Below are 21,355 nucleotides of genomic sequence, written 5' to 3'. Positions count from 1 at the left end.
GAATGGCCAGCAGAGGCAGTGTTGCAGAGGAATATTTCTCCGCTTGCTGAGAAAAAAAAAAAAGAAAGCTCATTCCTCAGCCTTCTCCATGCCCCGATCAATATATATGGTAAGGCAAAATCTCATTTAATCATTTTGCCATTAATAAAAAGTTCATAGCATCTGATGGCTCTCAGTGCCTTTTAGTGGGGTCTTCCGCATAAATATAATCTTCTAAGACGGTTGCAATATGGATGACACTATGGCCATCATGATCGTTTATCAAAGGCTTTGACTGTCTATGTGGCTGACAAAATCTTCTTTAGATACTTGTGCAGGCAATATGTCCTCCGAGGTAATTACCATCTTTCAGGCTGGAATGAGGTGTCTTAGGTTAGAGCAATTGACTTACTTTTAGATGGAGGGAAGCTATTTAACCTGTTTCCCTGCTCTCTGTGAGTGGGACTCTGATACTCAAGATGGACTGCTTTTTAGAAACTGTGTTCTTCTAAATCTAGCCCTCTTTAAATTGGAGCCCAATGCTTTCAATGGTGCAGAGTACTTTCCCATTACACACCCTACTTGCTGTGGAGGCATATTCCCAGATACTTTCCTAGTGTGTAATTGCTGATGTCTGGTCCTCCGGTGTAATCGTCTCCCAGGGCGATTGGTCAAGTGGTGTCTTTTATTTGTTTCCCTTTTGTGTTATGAGATTAGTGTGCACTTCAAAGCGTCGGGACACTCTTTCGAGTAGCCGCACGCTATATAAAACCCCGGTATAACATAACATAACATCACAAAGCTACAGCAGGATGTCTTCTGACATGAGGGCCAATCAGTTGCCTCTTCTACCTCTAGCCCTCTTTAAATAGGAGCCCAATGCTTTCAATGATGCAGAGTATATTCCCATTACACCTCCTACTTGCTGTGGAGTCATATTCCCAGATACTTACCTAGTGTGTAATTGCTGAGGTCTGGTCCTCCGGTGTAATCGTCTCCCAGGGCGATTGATCAAGTGGTGCCATTACATCTCAAAGCTACAGCAGAATGTCATCTGACATGAGGGCCAATCAGTTGCCTAGTACGCAATAGGATACATGTATCATGGTATAGAAAACGGAGCAATGTAGACGGGATGCCCAGCTGAAGACTAAGGTGGTGAGATGGAAGGACCTGGGCCATTATTTGAGACTTATACATTTGTTTGAAGGAGTGGTTGATAAGAACATTCTGGAATTCTCTAATGGTTAACTGATAGGGATGTGCTAAAATGAAGATGTTAGAATCTATTATTCATAGTTGTTGTTATTCCCACGAACCATAGCATAAACCTTCCTCCCTTAACTTATCAGATCACTGAATTTCTATGGTGTACCATAACCTAAAATAATTCCTGTGAGAAGGGTACGCTATCTCTTGGCCGCCAAAGAGATCTTTCTATCTAAGTCCTCATATAGGTGCTAGAGTTGTGTAGTGAGTACCAGCAAATGAGGCATAGGATTGAAAGAACTCAGCTAGGTTGAAATCTAAATTGAGATTATAATTTTTAGTGAGCTTTGGATTTTCACAATATTAGATATGCCATAGTACTAATAATTGACGCTTTATAAAAATATTTTTTTGGTAGTGTTGCATTTCTTTGGAAATATTCAAGTTCTAAAAATTGACTAACAGTGGACTTTTCCATCTGCAGATTATACTGAATGGCCAGCAGAGGCAGTGTTGCAGAGGAATATTTCTCCGCTTGCTGAGAAAAAAAAAAAAAGAAAGCTCATTCCTCAGCCTTCTCCATGCCCCGATCAATATATATGGTAAGGCAAAATCTCATTTAATCATTTTGCCATTAATAAAAAGTTCATAGCATCTGATGGCTCTCAGTGCCTTTTAGTGTGGTCTTCCGCAGAAATATAATCTTCTAAGACGGTTGCAATATGGATGACACTATGGCCATCATGATCGTTTATCAAAGGCTTTGACTGTCTATGTGGCTGACAAAATCTTCTTTAGATACTTGTGCAGGCAATATGTCCTCCGAGGTAATTACCATCTTTCAGGCTGGAATGAGGTGTCTTAGGTTAGAGCAATTGACTTACTTTTAGATGGAGGGAAGCTATTTACCCTGTTTCCCTGCTCTCTGTGAGTGGGACTCTGATACTCAAGATGGACTGCTTTTTAGAAACTGTGTTCTTCTAAATCTAGCCCTCTTTAAATTGGAGCCCAATGCTTTCAATGGTGCAGAGTACTTTCCCATTACACATCCTACTTGCTGTGGAGGCATATTCCCAGATAGTTTCCTAGTGTGTAATTGCTGATGTCTGGTCCTCCGGTGTAATCGTCTCCCAGGGCGATTGGTCAAGTGGTGTCTTTTATTTGTTTCCCTGTTGTGTTATGAGATTAGTGTGCAATTCAAAGCATCGGGACACTCTTTCGAGTAGCCGCACGCTATATAAAACCCCGGTATAACATAACATAACATAACATCACAAAGCTACAGCAGGATGTCTTCTGACATGAGGGCCAATCAGTTGCCTCTTCTACCTCTAGCCCTCTTTAAATAGGAGCCCAATGCTTTCAATGATGCAGAGTATATTCCCATTACACCTCCTACTTGCTGTGGAGTCATATTCCCAGATACTTACCTAGTGTGTAATTGCTGAGGTCTGGTCCTCCGGTGTAATCGTCTCCCAGGGCGATTGATCAAGTGGTGCCATTACATCACAAAGCTACAGCAGAATGTCATCTGACATGAGGGCTAATCAGTTGCCTAGTACGCAATAGGATACATGTATCATGGTATAGAAAACGGAGCAATGTAGACGGGATGCCCAGCTGAAGACTAAGGTGGTGAGATGGAAGGACCTAGGCCATTATTTGAGACTTATACATTTGTTTGAAGGAGTGGTTGATAAGAACATTCTGGAATTCTCTAATGGTTAACTGATAGGGATGTGCTAAAATGAAGATGTTAGAATCTATTATTCATAGTTGTTGTTATTCCCACGAACCATAGCATAAACCTTCCTCCCTTAACTTATCAGATCACCGAATTTCTATGGTGTACCATAACCTAAAATAATTCCTGTGAGAAGGGTACGCTATCTCTTGGCCGCCAAAGAGATCTTTCTATCTAAGTCCTCATATAGGTGCTAGAGTTGTGTAGTGAGTACCAGCAAATGAGGCATAGGATTGAAAGAACTCAGCTAGGTTGAAATCTAAATTGAGATTATAATTTTTAGTGAGCTTTGGATTTTCACAATATTAGATATGCCATAGTACTAATAATTGACGCTTTATAAAAATATTTTTTTGGTAGTGTTGCATTTCTTTGGAAATATTCAAGTTCTAAAAATTGACTAACAGTGGACTTTTCCATCTGCAGATTATACTGAATGGCCAGCAGAGGCAGTGTTGCAGAGGAATATTTCTCCGCTTGCTGAGAAAAAAAAAAAAGAAAGCTCATTCCTCAGCCTTCTCCATGCCTCGATCAATATATATGGTAAGGCAAAATCTCATTTAATCATTTTGCCATTAATAAAAAGTTTATAGCATCTGATGGCTCTCAGTGCCTTTTAGTGTGGTCTTCCGCATAAATATAATCTTCTAAGACGGTTGCAATATGGATGACACTATGGCCATCATGATCGTTTATCAAAGGCTTTGACTGTCTATGTGGCTGACAAAATGTTCTTTAGATACTTGTGCAGGCAATATGTCCTCCGAGGTAATTACCATCTTTCAGGCTGGAATGAGGTGTCTTAGGTTAGAGCAATTGACTTACTTTTAGATGGAGGGAAGCTATTTACCCTGTTTCCCTGCTCTCTGTGAGTGGGACTCTGATACTCAAGATGGACTGCTTTTTAGAAACTGTGTTCTTCTAAATCTAGCCCTCTTTAAATTGGAGCCCAATGCTTTCAATGGTGCAGAGTACTTTCCCATTACACATCCTACTTGCTGTGGAGGCATATTCCCAGATACTTTCCTAGTGTGTAATTGCTGATGTCTGGTCCTCCGGTGTAATCGTCTCCCAGGGCGGTTGGTCAAGTGGTGTCTTTTATTTGTTTCCCTGTTGTGTTATGAGATTAGTGTGCAATTCAAAGCGTCGGGACACTCTTTCGAGTAGCCGCACGCTATATAAAACCCCGGTATAACATAACATAACATAACATCACAAAGCTACAGCAGGATGTCTTCTGACATGAGGGCCAATCAGTTGCCTCTTCTACCTCTAGCCCTCTTTAAATAGGAGCCCAATGCTTTCAATGATGCAGAGTATATTCCCATTACACCTCCTACTTGCTGTGGAGTCATATTCCCAGATACTTACCTAGTGTGTAATTGCTGAGGTCTGGTCCTCCGGTGTAATCGTCTCCCAGGGTGATTGATCAAGTGGTGCCATTACATCACAAAGCTACAGCAGAATGTCATCTGACATGAGGGCCAATCAGTTGCCTAGTACGCAATAGGATACATGTATCATGGTATAGAAAACGGAGCAATGTAGACGGGATGCACAGCTGAAGACTAAGGTGGTGAGATGGAAGGACCTAGGCCATTATTTGAGACTTATACATTTGTTTGAAGGAGTGGTTGATAAGAACATTCTGGAATTCTCTAATGGTTAACTGATAGGGATGTGCTAAAATGAAGATGTTAGAATCTATTATTAATAGTTGTTATTATTCCCACGAACCATAGCATAAACCTTCCTCCCTTAACTTATCAGATCACTGAATTTCTATGGTGTACCATAACCTAAAATAATTCCTGTGAGAAGGGTACGCTATCTCTTGGCCGCCAAAGAGATCTTTCTATCTAAGTCCTCATATAGGTGCTAGAGTTGTGTAGTGAGTACCAGCAAATGAGGCATAGGATTGAAAGAACTCAGCTAGGTTGAAATCTAAATTGAGATTATAATTTTTAGTGAGCTTTGGATTTTCACAATATTAGATATGCCATAGTACTAATAATTGACGCTTTATAAAAATATTTTTTTGGTAGTGTTGCATTTCTTTGGAAATATTCAAGTTATAAAAATTGACTAACAGTGGACTTTTCCATCTGCAGATTATACTGAATGGCCAGCAGAGGCAGTGTTGCAGAGGAATATTTCTCCGCTTGCTGAGAAAAAAAAAAAAGAAAGCTCATTCCTCAGCCTTCTCCATGCCCCGATCAATATATATGGTAAGGCAAAATCTCATTTAATCATTTTGCCATTAATAAAAAGTTCATAGCATCTGATGGCTCTCAGTGCCTTTTAGTGGGGTCTTCCGCATAAATATAATCTTCTAAGACGGTTGCAATATGGATGACACTATGGCCATCATGATCGTTTATCAAAGGCTTTGACTGTCTATGTGGCTGACAAAATCTTCTTTAGATACTTGTGCAGGCAATATGTCCTCCGAGGTAATTACCATCTTTCAGGCTGGAATGAGGTGTCTTAGGTTAGAGCAATTGACTTACTTTTAGATGGAGGGAAGCTATTTAACCTGTTTCCCTGCTCTCTGTGAGTGGGACTCTGATACTCAAGATGGACTGCTTTTTAGAAACTGTGTTCTTCTAAATCTAGCCCTCTTTAAATTGGAGCCCAATGCTTTCAATGGTGCAGAGTACTTTCCCATTACACACCCTACTTGCTGTGGAGGCATATTCCCAGATACTTTCCTAGTGTGTAATTGCTGATGTCTGGTCCTCCGGTGTAATCGTCTCCCAGGGCGATTGGTCAAGTGGTGTCTTTTATTTGTTTCCCTTTTGTGTTATGAGATTAGTGTGCACTTCAAAGCGTCGGGACACTCTTTCGAGTAGCCGCACGCTATATAAAACCCCGGTATAACATAACATAACATCACAAAGCTACAGCAGGATGTCTTCTGACATGAGGGCCAATCAGTTGCCTCTTCTACCTCTAGCCCTCTTTAAATAGGAGCCCAATGCTTTCAATGATGCAGAGTATATTCCCATTACACCTCCTACTTGCTGTGGAGTCATATTCCCAGATACTTACCTAGTGTGTAATTGCTGAGGTCTGGTCCTCCGGTGTAATCGTCTCCCAGGGCGATTGATCAAGTGGTGCCATTACATCACAAAGCTACAGCAGAATGTCATCTGACATGAGGGCTAATCAGTTGCCTAGTACGCAATAGGATACATGTATCATGGTATAGAAAACGGAGCAATGTAGACGGGATGCCCAGCTGAAGACTAAGGTGGTGAGATGGAAGGACCTAGGCCATTATTTGAGACTTATACATTTGTTTGAAGGAGTGGTTGATAAGAACATTCTGGAATTCTCTAATGGTTAACTGATAGGGATGTGCTAAAATGAAGATGTTAGAATCTATTATTCATAGTTGTTGTTATTCCCACGAACCATAGCATAAACCTTCCTCCCTTAACTTATCAGATCACTGAATTTCTATGGTGTACCATAACCTAAAATAATTCCTGTGAGAAGGGTACGCTATCTCTTGGCCGCCAAAGAGATCTTTCTATCTAAGTCCTCATATAGGTGCTAGAGTTGTGTAGTGAGTACCAGCAAATGAGGCATAGGATTGAAAGAACTCAGCTAGGTTGAAATCTAAATTGAGATTATAATTTTTAGTGAGCTTTGGATTTTCACAATATTAGATATGCCATAGTACTAATAATTGACGCTTTATAAAAATATTTTTTTGGTAGTGTTGCATTTCTTTGGAAATATTCAAGTTCTAAAAATTGACTAACAGTGGACTTTTCCATCTGCAGATTATACTGAATGGCCAGCAGAGGCAGTGTTGCAGAGGAATATTTCTCCGCTTGCTGAGAAAAAAAAAAAAGAAAGCTCATTCCTCAGCCTTCTCCATGCCTCGATCAATATATATGGTAAGGCAAAATCTCATTTAATCATTTTGCCATTAATAAAAAGTTTATAGCATCTGATGGCTCTCAGTGCCTTTTAGTGTGGTCTTCCGCATAAATATAATCTTCTAAGACGGTTGCAATATGGATGACACTATGGCCATCATGATCGTTTATCAAAGGCTTTGACTGTCTATGTGGCTGACAAAATGTTCTTTAGATACTTGTGCAGGCAATATGTCCTCCGAGGTAATTACCATCTTTCAGGCTGGAATGAGGTGTCTTAGGTTAGAGCAATTGACTTACTTTTAGATGGAGGGAAGCTATTTACCCTGTTTCCCTGCTCTCTGTGAGTGGGACTCTGATACTCAAGATGGACTGCTTTTTAGAAACTGTGTTCTTCTAAATCTAGCCCTCTTTAAATTGGAGCCCAATGCTTTCAATGGTGCAGAGTACTTTCCCATTACACATCCTACTTGCTGTGGAGGCATATTCCCAGATACTTTCCTAGTGTGTAATTGCTGATGTCTGGTCCTCCGGTGTAATCGTCTCCCAGGGCGGTTGGTCAAGTGGTGTCTTTTATTTGTTTCCCTGTTGTGTTATGAGATTAGTGTGCAATTCAAAGCGTCGGGACACTCTTTCGAGTAGCCGCACGCTATATAAAACCCCGGTATAACATAACATAACATAACATCACAAAGCTACAGCAGGATGTCTTCTGACATGAGGGCCAATCAGTTGCCTCTTCTACCTCTAGCCCTCTTTAAATAGGAGCCCAATGCTTTCAATGATGCAGAGTATATTCCCATTACACCTCCTACTTGCTGTGGAGTCATATTCCCAGATACTTACCTAGTGTGTAATTGCTGAGGTCTGGTCCTCCGGTGTAATCGTCTCCCAGGGTGATTGATCAAGTGGTGCCATTACATCACAAAGCTACAGCAGAATGTCATCTGACATGAGGGCCAATCAGTTGCCTAGTACGCAATAGGATACATGTATCATGGTATAGAAAACGGAGCAATGTAGACGGGATGCACAGCTGAAGACTAAGGTGGTGAGATGGAAGGACCTAGGCCATTATTTGAGACTTATACATTTGTTTGAAGGAGTGGTTGATAAGAACATTCTGGAATTCTCTAATGGTTAACTGATAGGGATGTGCTAAAATGAAGATGTTAGAATCTATTATTAATAGTTGTTATTATTCCCACGAACCATAGCATAAACCTTCCTCCCTTAACTTATCAGATCACTGAATTTCTATGGTGTACCATAACCTAAAATAATTCCTGTGAGAAGGGTACGCTATCTCTTGGCCGCCAAAGAGATCTTTCTATCTAAGTCCTCATATAGGTGCTAGAGTTGTGTAGTGAGTACCAGCAAATGAGGCATAGGATTGAAAGAACTCAGCTAGGTTGAAATCTAAATTGAGATTATAATTTTTAGTGAGCTTTGGATTTTCACAATATTAGATATGCCATAGTACTAATAATTGACGCTTTATAAAAATATTTTTTTGGTAGTGTTGCATTTCTTTGGAAATATTCAAGTCATAAAAATTGACTAACAGTGGACTTTTCCATCTGCAGATTATACTGAATGGCCAGCAGAGGCAGTGTTGCAGAGGAATATTTCTCCGCTTGCTGAGAAAAAAAAAAAAGAAAGCTCATTCCTCAGCCTTCTCCATGCCCCGATCAATATATATGGTAAGGCAAAATCTCATTTAATCATTTTGCCATTAATAAAAAGTTCATAGCATCTGATGGCTCTCAGTGCCTTTTAGTGGGGTCTTCCGCATAAATATAATCTTCTAAGACGGTTGCAATATGGATGACACTATGGCCATCATGATCGTTTATCAAAGGCTTTGACTGTCTATGTGGCTGACAAAATCTTCTTTAGATACTTGTGCAGGCAATATGTCCTCCGAGGTAATTACCATCTTTCAGGCTGGAATGAGGTGTCTTAGGTTAGAGCAATTGACTTACTTTTAGATGGAGGGAAGCTATTTAACCTGTTTCCCTGCTCTCTGTGAGTGGGACTCTGATACTCAAGATGGACTGCTTTTTAGAAACTGTGTTCTTCTAAATCTAGCCCTCTTTAAATTGGAGCCCAATGCTTTCAATGGTGCAGAGTACTTTCCCATTACACACCCTACTTGCTGTGGAGGCATATTCCCAGATACTTTCCTAGTGTGTAATTGCTGATGTCTGGTCCTCCGGTGTAATCGTCTCCCAGGGCGATTGGTCAAGTGGTGTCTTTTATTTGTTTCCCTTTTGTGTTATGAGATTAGTGTGCACTTCAAAGCGTCGGGACACTCTTTCGAGTAGCCGCACGCTATATAAAACCCCGGTATAACATAACATAACATCACAAAGCTACAGCAGGATGTCTTCTGACATGAGGGCCAATCAGTTGCCTCTTCTACCTCTAGCCCTCTTTAAATAGGAGCCCAATGCTTTCAATGATGCAGAGTATATTCCCATTACACCTCCTACTTGCTGTGGAGTCATATTCCCAGATACTTACCTAGTGTGTAATTGCTGAGGTCTGGTCCTCCGGTGTAATCGTCTCCCAGGGCGATTGATCAAGTGGTGCCATTACATCTCAAAGCTACAGCAGAATGTCATCTGACATGAGGGCCAATCAGTTGCCTAGTACGCAATAGGATACATGTATCATGGTATAGAAAACGGAGCAATGTAGACGGGATGCACAGCTGAAGACTAAGGTGGTGAGATGGAAGGACCTGGGCCATTATTTGAGACTTATACATTTGTTTGAAGGAGTGGTTGATAAGAACATTCTGGAATTCTCTAATGGTTAACTGATAGGGATGTGCTAAAATGAAGATGTTAGAATCTATTATTCATAGTTGTTGTTATTCCCACGAACCATAGCATAAACCTTCCTCCCTTAACTTATCAGATCACTGAATTTCTATGGTGTACCATAACCTAAAATAATTCCTGTGAGAAGGGTACGCTATCTCTTGGCCGCCAAAGAGATCTTTCTATCTAAGTCCTCATATAGGTGCTAGAGTTGTGTAGTGAGTACCAGCAAATGAGGCATAGGATTGAAAGAACTCAGCTAGGTTGAAATCTAAATTGAGATTATAATTTTTAGTGAGCTTTGGATTTTCACAATATTAGATATGCCATAGTACTAATAATTGACGCTTTATAAAAATATTTTTTTGGTAGTGTTGCATTTCTTTGGAAATATTCAAGTTCTAAAAATTGACTAACAGTGGACTTTTCCATCTGCAGATTATACTGAATGGCCAGCAGAGGCAGTGTTGCAGAGGAATATTTCTCCGCTTGCTGAGAAAAAAAAAAAAAGAAAGCTCATTCCTCAGCCTTCTCCATGCCCCGATCAATATATATGGTAAGGCAAAATCTCATTTAATCATTTTGCCATTAATAAAAAGTTCATAGCATCTGATGGCTCTCAGTGCCTTTTAGTGTGGTCTTCCGCAGAAATATAATCTTCTAAGACGGTTGCAATATGGATGACACTATGGCCATCATGATCGTTTATCAAAGGCTTTGACTGTATATGTGGCTGACAAAATCTTCTTTAGATACTTGTGCAGGCAATATGTCCTCCGAGGTAATTACCATCTTTCAGGCTGGAATGAGGTGTCTTAGGTTAGAGCAATTGACTTACTTTTAGATGGAGGGAAGCTATTTACCCTGTTTCCCTGCTCTCTGTGAGTGGGACTCTGATACTCAAGATGGACTGCTTTTTAGAAACTGTGTTCTTCTAAATCTAGCCCTCTTTAAATTGGAGCCCAATGCTTTCAATGGTGCAGAGTACTTTCCCATTACACATCCTACTTGCTGTGGAGGCATATTCCCAGATAGTTTCCTAGTGTGTAATTGCTGATGTCTGGTCCTCCGGTGTAATCGTCTCCCAGGGCGATTGGTCAAGTGGTGTCTTTTATTTGTTTCCCTGTTGTGTTATGAGATTAGTGTGCAATTCAAAGCATCGGGACACTCTTTCGAGTAGCCGCACGCTATATAAAACCCCGGTATAACATAACATAACATAACATCACAAAGCTACAGCAGGATGTCTTCTGACATGAGGGCCAATCAGTTGCCTCTTCTACCTCTAGCCCTCTTTAAATAGGAGCCCAATGCTTTCAATGATGCAGAGTATATTCCCATTACACCTCCTACTTGCTGTGGAGTCATATTCCCAGATACTTACCTAGTGTGTAATTGCTGAGGTCTGGTCCTCCGGTGTAATCGTCTCCCAGGGCGATTGATCAAGTGGTGCCATTACATCACAAAGCTACAGCAGAATGTCATCTGACATGAGGGCTAATCAGTTGCCTAGTACGCAATAGGATACATGTATCATGGTATAGAAAACGGAGCAATGTAGACGGGATGCCCAGCTGAAGACTAAGGTGGTGAGATGGAAGGACCTAGGCCATTATTTGAGACTTATACATTTGTTTGAAGGAGTGGTTGATAAGAACATTCTGGAATTCTCTAATGGTTAACTGATAGGGATGTGCTAAAATGAAGATGTTAGAATCTATTATTCATAGTTGTTGTTATTCCCACGAACCATAGCATAAACCTTCCTCCCTTAACTTATCAGATCACCGAATTTCTATGGTGTACCATAACCTAAAATAATTCCTGTGAGAAGGGTACGCTATCTCTTGGCCGCCAAAGAGATCTTTCTATCTAAGTCCTCATATAGGTGCTAGAGTTGTGTAGTGAGTACCAGCAAATGAGGCATAGGATTGAAAGAACTCAGCTAGGTTGAAATCTAAATTGAGATTATAATTTTTAGTGAGCTTTGGATTTTCACAATATTAGATATGCCATAGTACTAATAATTGACGCTTTATAAAAATATTTTTTTGGTAGTGTTGCATTTCTTTGGAAATATTCAAGTTCTAAAAATTGACTAACAGTGGACTTTTCCATCTGCAGATTATACTGAATGGCCAGCAGAGGCAGTGTTGCAGAGGAATATTTCTCCGCTTGCTGAGAAAAAAAAAAAAGAAAGCTCATTCCTCAGCCTTCTCCATGCCTCGATCAATATATATGGTAAGGCAAAATCTCATTTAATCATTTTGCCATTAATAAAAAGTTTATAGCATCTGATGGCTCTCAGTGCCTTTTAGTGTGGTCTTCCGCATAAATATAATCTTCTAAGACGGTTGCAATATGGATGACACTATGGCCATCATGATCGTTTATCAAAGGCTTTGACTGTCTATGTGGCTGACAAAATGTTCTTTAGATACTTGTGCAGGCAATATGTCCTCCGAGGTAATTACCATCTTTCAGGCTGGAATGAGGTGTCTTAGGTTAGAGCAATTGACTTACTTTTAGATGGAGGGAAGCTATTTACCCTGTTTCCCTGCTCTCTGTGAGTGGGACTCTGATACTCAAGATGGACTGCTTTTTAGAAACTGTGTTCTTCTAAATCTAGCCCTCTTTAAATTGGAGCCCAATGCTTTCAATGGTGCAGAGTACTTTCCCATTACACATCCTACTTGCTGTGGAGGCATATTCCCAGATACTTTCCTAGTGTGTAATTGCTGATGTCTGGTCCTCCGGTGTAATCGTCTCCCAGGGCGGTTGGTCAAGTGGTGTCTTTTATTTGTTTCCCTGTTGTGTTATGAGATTAGTGTGCAATTCAAAGCGTCGGGACACTCTTTCGAGTAGCCGCACGCTATATAAAACCCCGGTATAACATAACATAACATAACATCACAAAGCTACAGCAGGATGTCTTCTGACATGAGGGCCAATCAGTTGCCTCTTCTACCTCTAGCCCTCTTTAAATAGGAGCCCAATGCTTTCAATGATGCAGAGTATATTCCCATTACACCTCCTACTTGCTGTGGAGTCATATTCCCAGATACTTACCTAGTGTGTAATTGCTGAGGTCTGGTCCTCCGGTGTAATCGTCTCCCAGGGTGATTGATCAAGTGGTGCCATTACATCACAAAGCTACAGCAGAATGTCATCTGACATGAGGGCCAATCAGTTGCCTAGTACGCAATAGGATACATGTATCATGGTATAGAAAACGGAGCAATGTAGACGGGATGCACAGCTGAAGACTAAGGTGGTGAGATGGAAGGACCTAGGCCATTATTTGAGACTTATACATTTGTTTGAAGGAGTGGTTGATAAGAACATTCTGGAATTCTCTAATGGTTAACTGATAGGGATGTGCTAAAATGAAGATGTTAGAATCTATTATTAATAGTTGTTATTATTCCCACGAACCATAGCATAAACCTTCCTCCCTTAACTTATCAGATCACTGAATTTCTATGGTGTACCATAACCTAAAATAATTCCTGTGAGAAGGGTACGCTATCTCTTGGCCGCCAAAGAGATCTTTCTATCTAAGTCCTCATATAGGTGCTAGAGTTGTGTAGTGAGTACCAGCAAATGAGGCATAGGATTGAAAGAACTCAGCTAGGTTGAAATCTAAATTGAGATTATAATTTTTAGTGAGCTTTGGATTTTCACAATATTAGATATGCCATAGTACTAATAATTGACGCTTTATAAAAATATTTTTTTGGTAGTGTTGCATTTCTTTGGAAATATTCAAGTTATAAAAATTGACTAACAGTGGACTTTTCCATCTGCAGATTATACTGAATGGCCAGCAGAGGCAGTGTTGCAGAGGAATATTTCTCCGCTTGCTGAGAAAAAAAAAAAAGAAAGCTCATTCCTCAGCCTTCTCCATGCCCCGATCAATATATATGGTAAGGCAAAATCTCATTTAATCATTTTGCCATTAATAAAAAGTTCATAGCATCTGATGGCTCTCAGTGCCTTTTAGTGGGGTCTTCCGCATAAATATAATCTTCTAAGACGGTTGCAATATGGATGACACTATGGCCATCATGATCGTTTATCAAAGGCTTTGACTGTCTATGTGGCTGACAAAATCTTCTTTAGATACTTGTGCAGGCAATATGTCCTCCGAGGTAATTACCATCTTTCAGGCTGGAATGAGGTGTCTTAGGTTAGAGCAATTGACTTACTTTTAGATGGAGGGAAGCTATTTAACCTGTTTCCCTGCTCTCTGTGAGTGGGACTCTGATACTCAAGATGGACTGCTTTTTAGAAACTGTGTTCTTCTAAATCTAGCCCTCTTTAAATTGGAGCCCAATGCTTTCAATGGTGCAGAGTACTTTCCCATTACACACCCTACTTGCTGTGGAGGCATATTCCCAGATACTTTCCTAGTGTGTAATTGCTGATGTCTGGTCCTCCGGTGTAATCGTCTCCCAGGGCGATTGGTCAAGTGGTGTCTTTTATTTGTTTCCCTTTTGTGTTATGAGATTAGTGTGCACTTCAAAGCGTCGGGACACTCTTTCGAGTAGCCGCACGCTATATAAAACCCCGGTATAACATAACATAACATCACAAAGCTACAGCAGGATGTCTTCTGACATGAGGGCCAATCAGTTGCCTCTTCTACCTCTAGCCCTCTTTAAATAGGAGCCCAATGCTTTCAATGATGCAGAGTATATTCCCATTACACCTCCTACTTGCTGTGGAGTCATATTCCCAGATACTTACCTAGTGTGTAATTGCTGAGGTCTGGTCCTCCGGTGTAATCGTCTCCCAGGGCGATTGATCAAGTGGTGCCATTACATCTCAAAGCTACAGCAGAATGTCATCTGACATGAGGGCCAATCAGTTGCCTAGTACGCAATAGGATACATGTATCATGGTATAGAAAACGGAGCAATGTAGACGGGATGCCCAGCTGAAGACTAAGGTGGTGAGATGGAAGGACCTGGGCCATTATTTGAGACTTATACATTTGTTTGAAGGAGTGGTTGATAAGAACATTCTGGAATTCTCTAATGGTTAACTGATAGGGATGTGCTAAAATGAAGATGTTAGAATCTATTATTCATAGTTGTTGTTATTCCCACGAACCATAGCATAAACCTTCCTCCCTTAACTTATCAGATCACTGAATTTCTATGGTGTACCATAACCTAAAATAATTCCTGTGAGAAGGGTACGCTATCTCTTGGCCGCCAAAGAGATCTTTCTATCTAAGTCCTCATATAGGTGCTAGAGTTGTGTAGTGAGTACCAGCAAATGAGGCATAGGATTGAAAGAACTCAGCTAGGTTGAAATCTAAATTGAGATTATAATTTTTAGTGAGCTTTGGATTTTCACAATATTAGATATGCCATAGTACTAATAATTGACGCTTTATAAAAATATTTTTTTGGTAGTGTTGCATTTCTTTGGAAATATTCAAGTTCTAAAAATTGACTAACAGTGGACTTTTCCATCTGCAGATTATACTGAATGGCCAGCAGAGGCAGTGTTGCAGAGGAATATTTCTCCGCTTGCTGAGAAAAAAAAAAAAGAAAGCTCATTCCTCAGCCTTCTCCATGCCTCGATCAATATATATGGTAAGGCAAAATCTCATTTAATCATTTTGCCATTAATAAAAAGTTTATAGCATCTGATGGCTCTCAGTGCCTTTTAGTGTGGTCTTCCGCATAAATATAATCTTCTAAGACGGTTGCAATATGGATGACACTATGGCCATCATGATCGTTTATCAAAGGCTTTGACTGTCTATGTGGCTGACAAAATGTTCTTTAGATACTTGTGCAGGCAATATGTCCTCCGAGGTAATTACCATCTTTCAGGCTGGAATGAGGTGTCTTAGGTTAGAGCAATTGACTTACTTTTAGATGGAGGGAAGCTATTTACCCTGTTTCCCTGCTCTCTGTGAGTGGGACTCTGATACTCAAGATGGACTGCTTTTTAGAAACTGTGTTCTTCTAAATCTAGCCCTCTTTAAATTGGAGCCCAATGCTTTCAATGGTGCAGAGTACTTTCCCATTACACATCCTACTTGCTGTGGAGGCATATTCCCAGATACTTTCCTAGTGTGTAATTGCTGATGTCTGGTCCTCCGGTGTAATCGTCTCCCAGGGCGATTGGTCAAGTGGTGTCTTTTATTTGTTTCCCTGTTGTGTTATGAGATTAGTGTGCAATTCAAAGCGTCGGGACACTCTTTCAAGTAGCCGCACGCTATATAAAACCCCGGTATAACATAACATAACATCACAAAGCTACAGCAGGATGTCTTCTGACATGAGGGCCAATCAGTTGCCTCTTCTACCTCTAGCCCTCTTCAAATAGGAGCCCAATGCTTTCAATGATGCAGAGTATATTCCCATTACACCTCCTACTTGCTGTGGAGTCATATTCCCAGATACTTACCTAGTGTGTAATTGCTGAGGTCTGGTCCTCCGGTGTAATCGTCTCCCAGGGCGATTGATCAAGTGGTGCCATTACATCACAAAGCTACAGCAGGATGTCATCTGACATGAGGGCCAATCAGTTGCCTAGTACGCAATAGGATACATGTATCATGGTATAGAAAACGGAGCAATGTAGACGGGATGCCCAGCTGAAGACTAAGGTGGTGAGATGGAAGGACCTAGGCCATTATTTGAGACTTATACATTTGTTTGAAGGAGTGGTTGATAAGAACATTCTGGAATTCTCTAATGGTTAACTGATAGGGATGTGCTAAAATGAAGATGTTAGAATCTATTATTCATAGTTGTTGTTATTCCCACGAACCATAGCATAAACCTTCCTCCCTTAACTTATCAGATCACTGAATTTCTATGGTGTACCATAACCTAAAATAATTCCTGTGAGAAGGGTACGCTATCTCTTGGCCGCCAAAGAGATCTTTCTATCTAAGTCCTCATATAGGTGCTAGAGTTGTGTAGTGAGTACCAGCAAATGAGGCATAGGATTGAAAGAACTCAGCTAGGTTGAAATCTAAATTGAGATTATAATTTTTAGTGAGCTTTGGATTTTCACAATATTAGATATGCCATAGTACTAATAATTGACGCTTTATAAAAATATTTTTTTGGTAGTGTTGCATTTCTTTGGAAATATTCAAGTTCTAAAAATTGACTAACAGTGGACTTTTCCATCTGCAGATTATACTGAATGGCCAGCAGAGGCAGTGTTGCAGAGGAATATTTCTCCGCTTGCTGAGAAAAAAAAAAAAGAAAGCTCATTCCTCAGCCTTCTCCATGCCTCGATCAATATATATGGTAAGGCAAAATCTCATTTAATCATTTTGCCATTAATAAAAAGTTTATAGCATCTGATGGCTCTCAGTGCCTTTTAGTGTGGTCTTCCGCATAAATATAATCTTCTAAGACGGTTGCAATATGGATGACACTATGGCCATCATGATCGTTTATCAAAGGCTTTGACTGTCTATGTGGCTGACAAAATGTTCTTTAGATACTTGTGCAGGCAATATGTCCTCCGAGGTAATTACCATCTTTCAGGCTGGAATGAGGTGTCTTAGGTTAGAGCAATTGACTTACTTTTAGATGGAGGGAAGCTATTTACCCTGTTTCCCTGCTCTCTGTGAGTGGGACTCTGATACTCAAGATGGACTGCTTTTTAGAAACTGTGTTCTTCTAAATCTAGCCCTCTTTAAATTGGAGCCCAATGCTTTCAATGGTGCAGAGTACTTTCCCATTACACATCCTACTTGCTGTGGAGGCATATTCCCAGATACTTTCCTAGTGTGTAATTGCTGATGTCTGGTCCTCCGGTGTAATCGTCTCCCAGGGCGGTTGGTCAAGTGGTGTCTTTTATTTGTTTCCCTGTTGTGTTATGAGATTAGTGTGCAATTCAAAGCGTCGGGACACTCTTTCGAGTAGCCGCACGCTATATAAAACCCCGGTATAACATAACATAACATAACATCACAAAGCTACAGCAGGATGTCTTCTGACATGAGGGCCAATCAGTTGCCTCTTCTACCTCTAGCCCTCTTTAAATAGGAGCCCAATGCTTTCAATGATGCAGAGTATATTCCCATTACACCTCCTACTTGCTGTGGAGTCATATTCCCAGATACTTACCTAGTGTGTAATTGCTGAGGTCTGGTCCTCCGGTGTAATCGTCTCCCAGGGTGATTGATCAAGTGGTGCCATTACATCACAAAGCTACAGCAGAATGTCATCTGACATGAGGGCCAATCAGTTGCCTAGTACGCAATAGGATACATGTATCATGGTATAGAAAACGGAGCAATGTAGACGGGATGCACAGCTGAAGACTAAGGTGGTGAGATGGAAGGACCTAGGCCATTATTTGAGACTTATACATTTGTTTGAAGGAGTGGTTGATAAGAACATTCTGGAATTCTCTAATGGTTAACTGATAGGGATGTGCTAAAATGAAGATGTTAGAATCTATTATTAATAGTTGTTATTATTCCCACGAACCATAGCATAAACCTTCCTCCCTTAACTTATCAGATCACTGAATTTCTATGGTGTACCATAACCTAAAATAATTCCTGTGAGAAGGGTACGCTATCTCTTGGCCGCCAAAGAGATCTTTCTATCTAAGTCCTCATATAGGTGCTAGAGTTGTGTAGTGAGTACCAGCAAATGAGGCATAGGATTGAAAGAACTCAGCTAGGTTGAAATCTAAATTGAGATTATAATTTTTAGTGAGCTTTGGATTTTCACAATATTAGATATGCCATAGTACTAATAATTGACGCTTTATAAAAATATTTTTTTGGTAGTGTTGCATTTCTTTGGAAATATTCAAGTTCTAAAAATTGACTAACAGTGGACTTTTCCATCTGCAGATTATACTGAATGGCCAGCAGAGGCAGTGTTGCAGAGGAATATTTCTCCGCTTGCTGAGAAAAAAAAAAAAGAAAGCTCATTCCTCAGCCTTCTCCATGCCTCGATCAATATATATGGTAAGGCAAAATCTCATTTAATCATTTTGCCATTAATAAAAAGTTTATAGCATCTGATGGCTCTCAGTGCCTTTTAGTGTGGTCTTCCGCATAAATATAATCTTCCAAGACGGTTGCAATATGGATGACACTATGGCCATCATGATCGTTTATCAAAGGCTTTGACTGTCTATGTGGCTGACAAAATCTTCTTTAGATACTTGTGCAGGCAATATGTCCTCCGAGGTAATTACCATCTTTCAGGCTGGAATGAGGTGTCTTAGGTTAGAGCAATTGACTTACTTTTAGATGGAGGGAAGCTATTTACCCTGTTTCCCTGCTCTCTGTGAGTGGGACTCTGATACTCAAGATGGACTGCTTTTTAGAAACTGTGTTCTTCTAAATCTAGCCCTCTTTAAATTGGAGCCCAATGCTTTCAATGGTGCAGAGTACTTTCCCATTACACATCCTACTTGCTGTGGAGGCATATTCCCAGATACTTTCCTAGTGTGTAATTGCTGATGTCTGGTCCTCCGGTGTAATCGTCTCCCAGGGCGATTGGTCAAGTGGTGCCATTACATCACAAAGCTACAGCAGGATGTCTTCTGACATGAGGGCCAATCAGTTGCTTCTTCTAACTCTAGCCCTCTTTAAATAGGAGCCCAATGCTTTCAATGATGCAGAGTATATTCCCATTACACCTCCTACTTGCTGTGGAGTCATATTCCCAGATACTTACCTAGTGTGTAATTGCTGAGGTCTGGTCCTCCGGTGTAATCGTCTCCCAGGGTGATTGATCAAGTGGTGCCATTACATCACAAAGCTACAGCAGAATGTCATCTGACATGAGGGCCAATCAGTTGCCTAGTACGCAATAGGATACATGTATCATGGTATAGAAAACGGAGCAATGTAGACGGGATGCACAGCTGAAGACTAAGGTGGTGAGATGGAAGGACCTAGGCCATTATTTGAGACTTATACATTTGTTTGAAGGAGTGGTTGATAAGAACATTCTGGAATTCTCTAATGGTTAACTGATAGGGATGTGCTAAAATGAAGATGTTAGAATCTATTATTAATAGTTGTTATTATTCCCACGAACCATAGCATAAACCTTCCTCCCTTAACTTATCAGATCACTGAATTTCTATGGTGTACCATAACCTAAAATAATTCCTGTGAGAAGGGTACGCTATCTCTTGGCCGCCAAAGAGATCTTTCTATCTAAGTCCTCATATAGGTGCTAGAGTTGTGTAGTGAGTACCAGCAAATGAGGCATAGGATTGAAAGAACTCAGCTAGGTTGAAATCTAAATTGAGATTATAATTTTTAGTGAGCTTTGGATTTTCACAATATTAGATATGCCATAGTACTAATAATTGACGCTTTATAAAAATATTTTTTTGGTAGTGTTGCATTTCTTTGGAAATATTCAAGTTATAAAAATTGACTAACAGTGGACTTTTCCATCTGCAGATTATACTGAATGGCCAGCAGAGGCAGTGTTGCAGAGGAATATTTCTCCGCTTGCTGAGAAAAAAAAAAAAGAAAGCTCATTCCTCAGCCTTCTCCATGCCCCGATCAATATATATGGTAAGGCAAAATCTCATTTAATCATTTTGCCATTAATAAAAAGTTCATAGCATCTGATGGCTCTCAGTGCCTTTTAGTGGGGTCTTCCGCATAAATATAATCTTCTAAGACGGTTGCAATATGGATGACACTATGGCCATCATGATCGTTTATCAAAGGCTTTGACTGTCTATGTGGCTGACAAAATCTTCTTTAGATACTTGTGCAGGCAATATGTCCTCCGAGGTAATTACCATCTTTCAGGCTGGAATGAGGTGTCTTAGGTTAGAGCAATTGACTTACTTTTAGATGGAGGGAAGCTATTTAACCTGTTTCCCTGCTCTCTGTGAGTGGGACTCTGATACTCAAGATGGACTGCTTTTTAGAAACTGTGTTCTTCTAAATCTAGCCCTCTTTAAATTGGAGCCCAATGCTTTCAATGGTGCAGAGTACTTTCCCATTACACACCCTACTTGCTGTGGAGGCATATTCCCAGATACTTTCCTAGTGTGTAATTGCTGATGTCTGGTCCTCCGGTGTAATCGTCTCCCAGGGCGATTGGTCAAGTGGTGTCTTTTATTTGTTTCCCTTTTGTGTTATGAGATTAGTGTGCACTTCAAAGCGTCGGGACACTCTTTCGAGTAGCCGCACGCTATATAAAACCCCGGTATAACATAACATAACATCACAAAGCTACAGCAGGATGTCTTCTGACATGAGGGCCAATCAGTTGCCTCTTCTACCTCTAGCCCTCTTTAAATAGGAGCCCAATGCTTTCAATGATGCAGAGTATATTCCCATTACACCTCCTACTTGCTGTGGAGTCATATTCCCAGATACTTACCTAGTGTGTAATTGCTGAGGTCTGGTCCTCCGGTGTAATCGTCTCCCAGGGCGATTGATCAAGTGGTGCCATTACATCTCAAAGCTACAGCAGAATGTCATCTGACATGAGGGCCAATCAGTTGCCTAGTACGCAATAGGATACATGTATCATGGTATAGAAAACGGAGCAATGTAGACGGGATGCCCAGCTGAAGACTAAGGTGGTGAGATGGAAGGACCTGGGCCATTATTTGAGACTTATACATTTGTTTGAAGGAGTGGTTGATAAGAACATTCTGGAATTCTCTAATGGTTAACTGATAGGGATGTGCTAAAATGAAGATGTTAGAATCTA

This window comes from Lissotriton vulgaris, chromosome 2_1 (assembly GCF_964263255.1).
Source record: "Lissotriton vulgaris chromosome 2_1, aLisVul1.2, whole genome shotgun sequence".
Taxonomy (NCBI): domain Eukaryota; kingdom Metazoa; phylum Chordata; class Amphibia; order Caudata; family Salamandridae; genus Lissotriton; species Lissotriton vulgaris.
Note: the sequence above shows the minus strand (reverse complement) of the source record.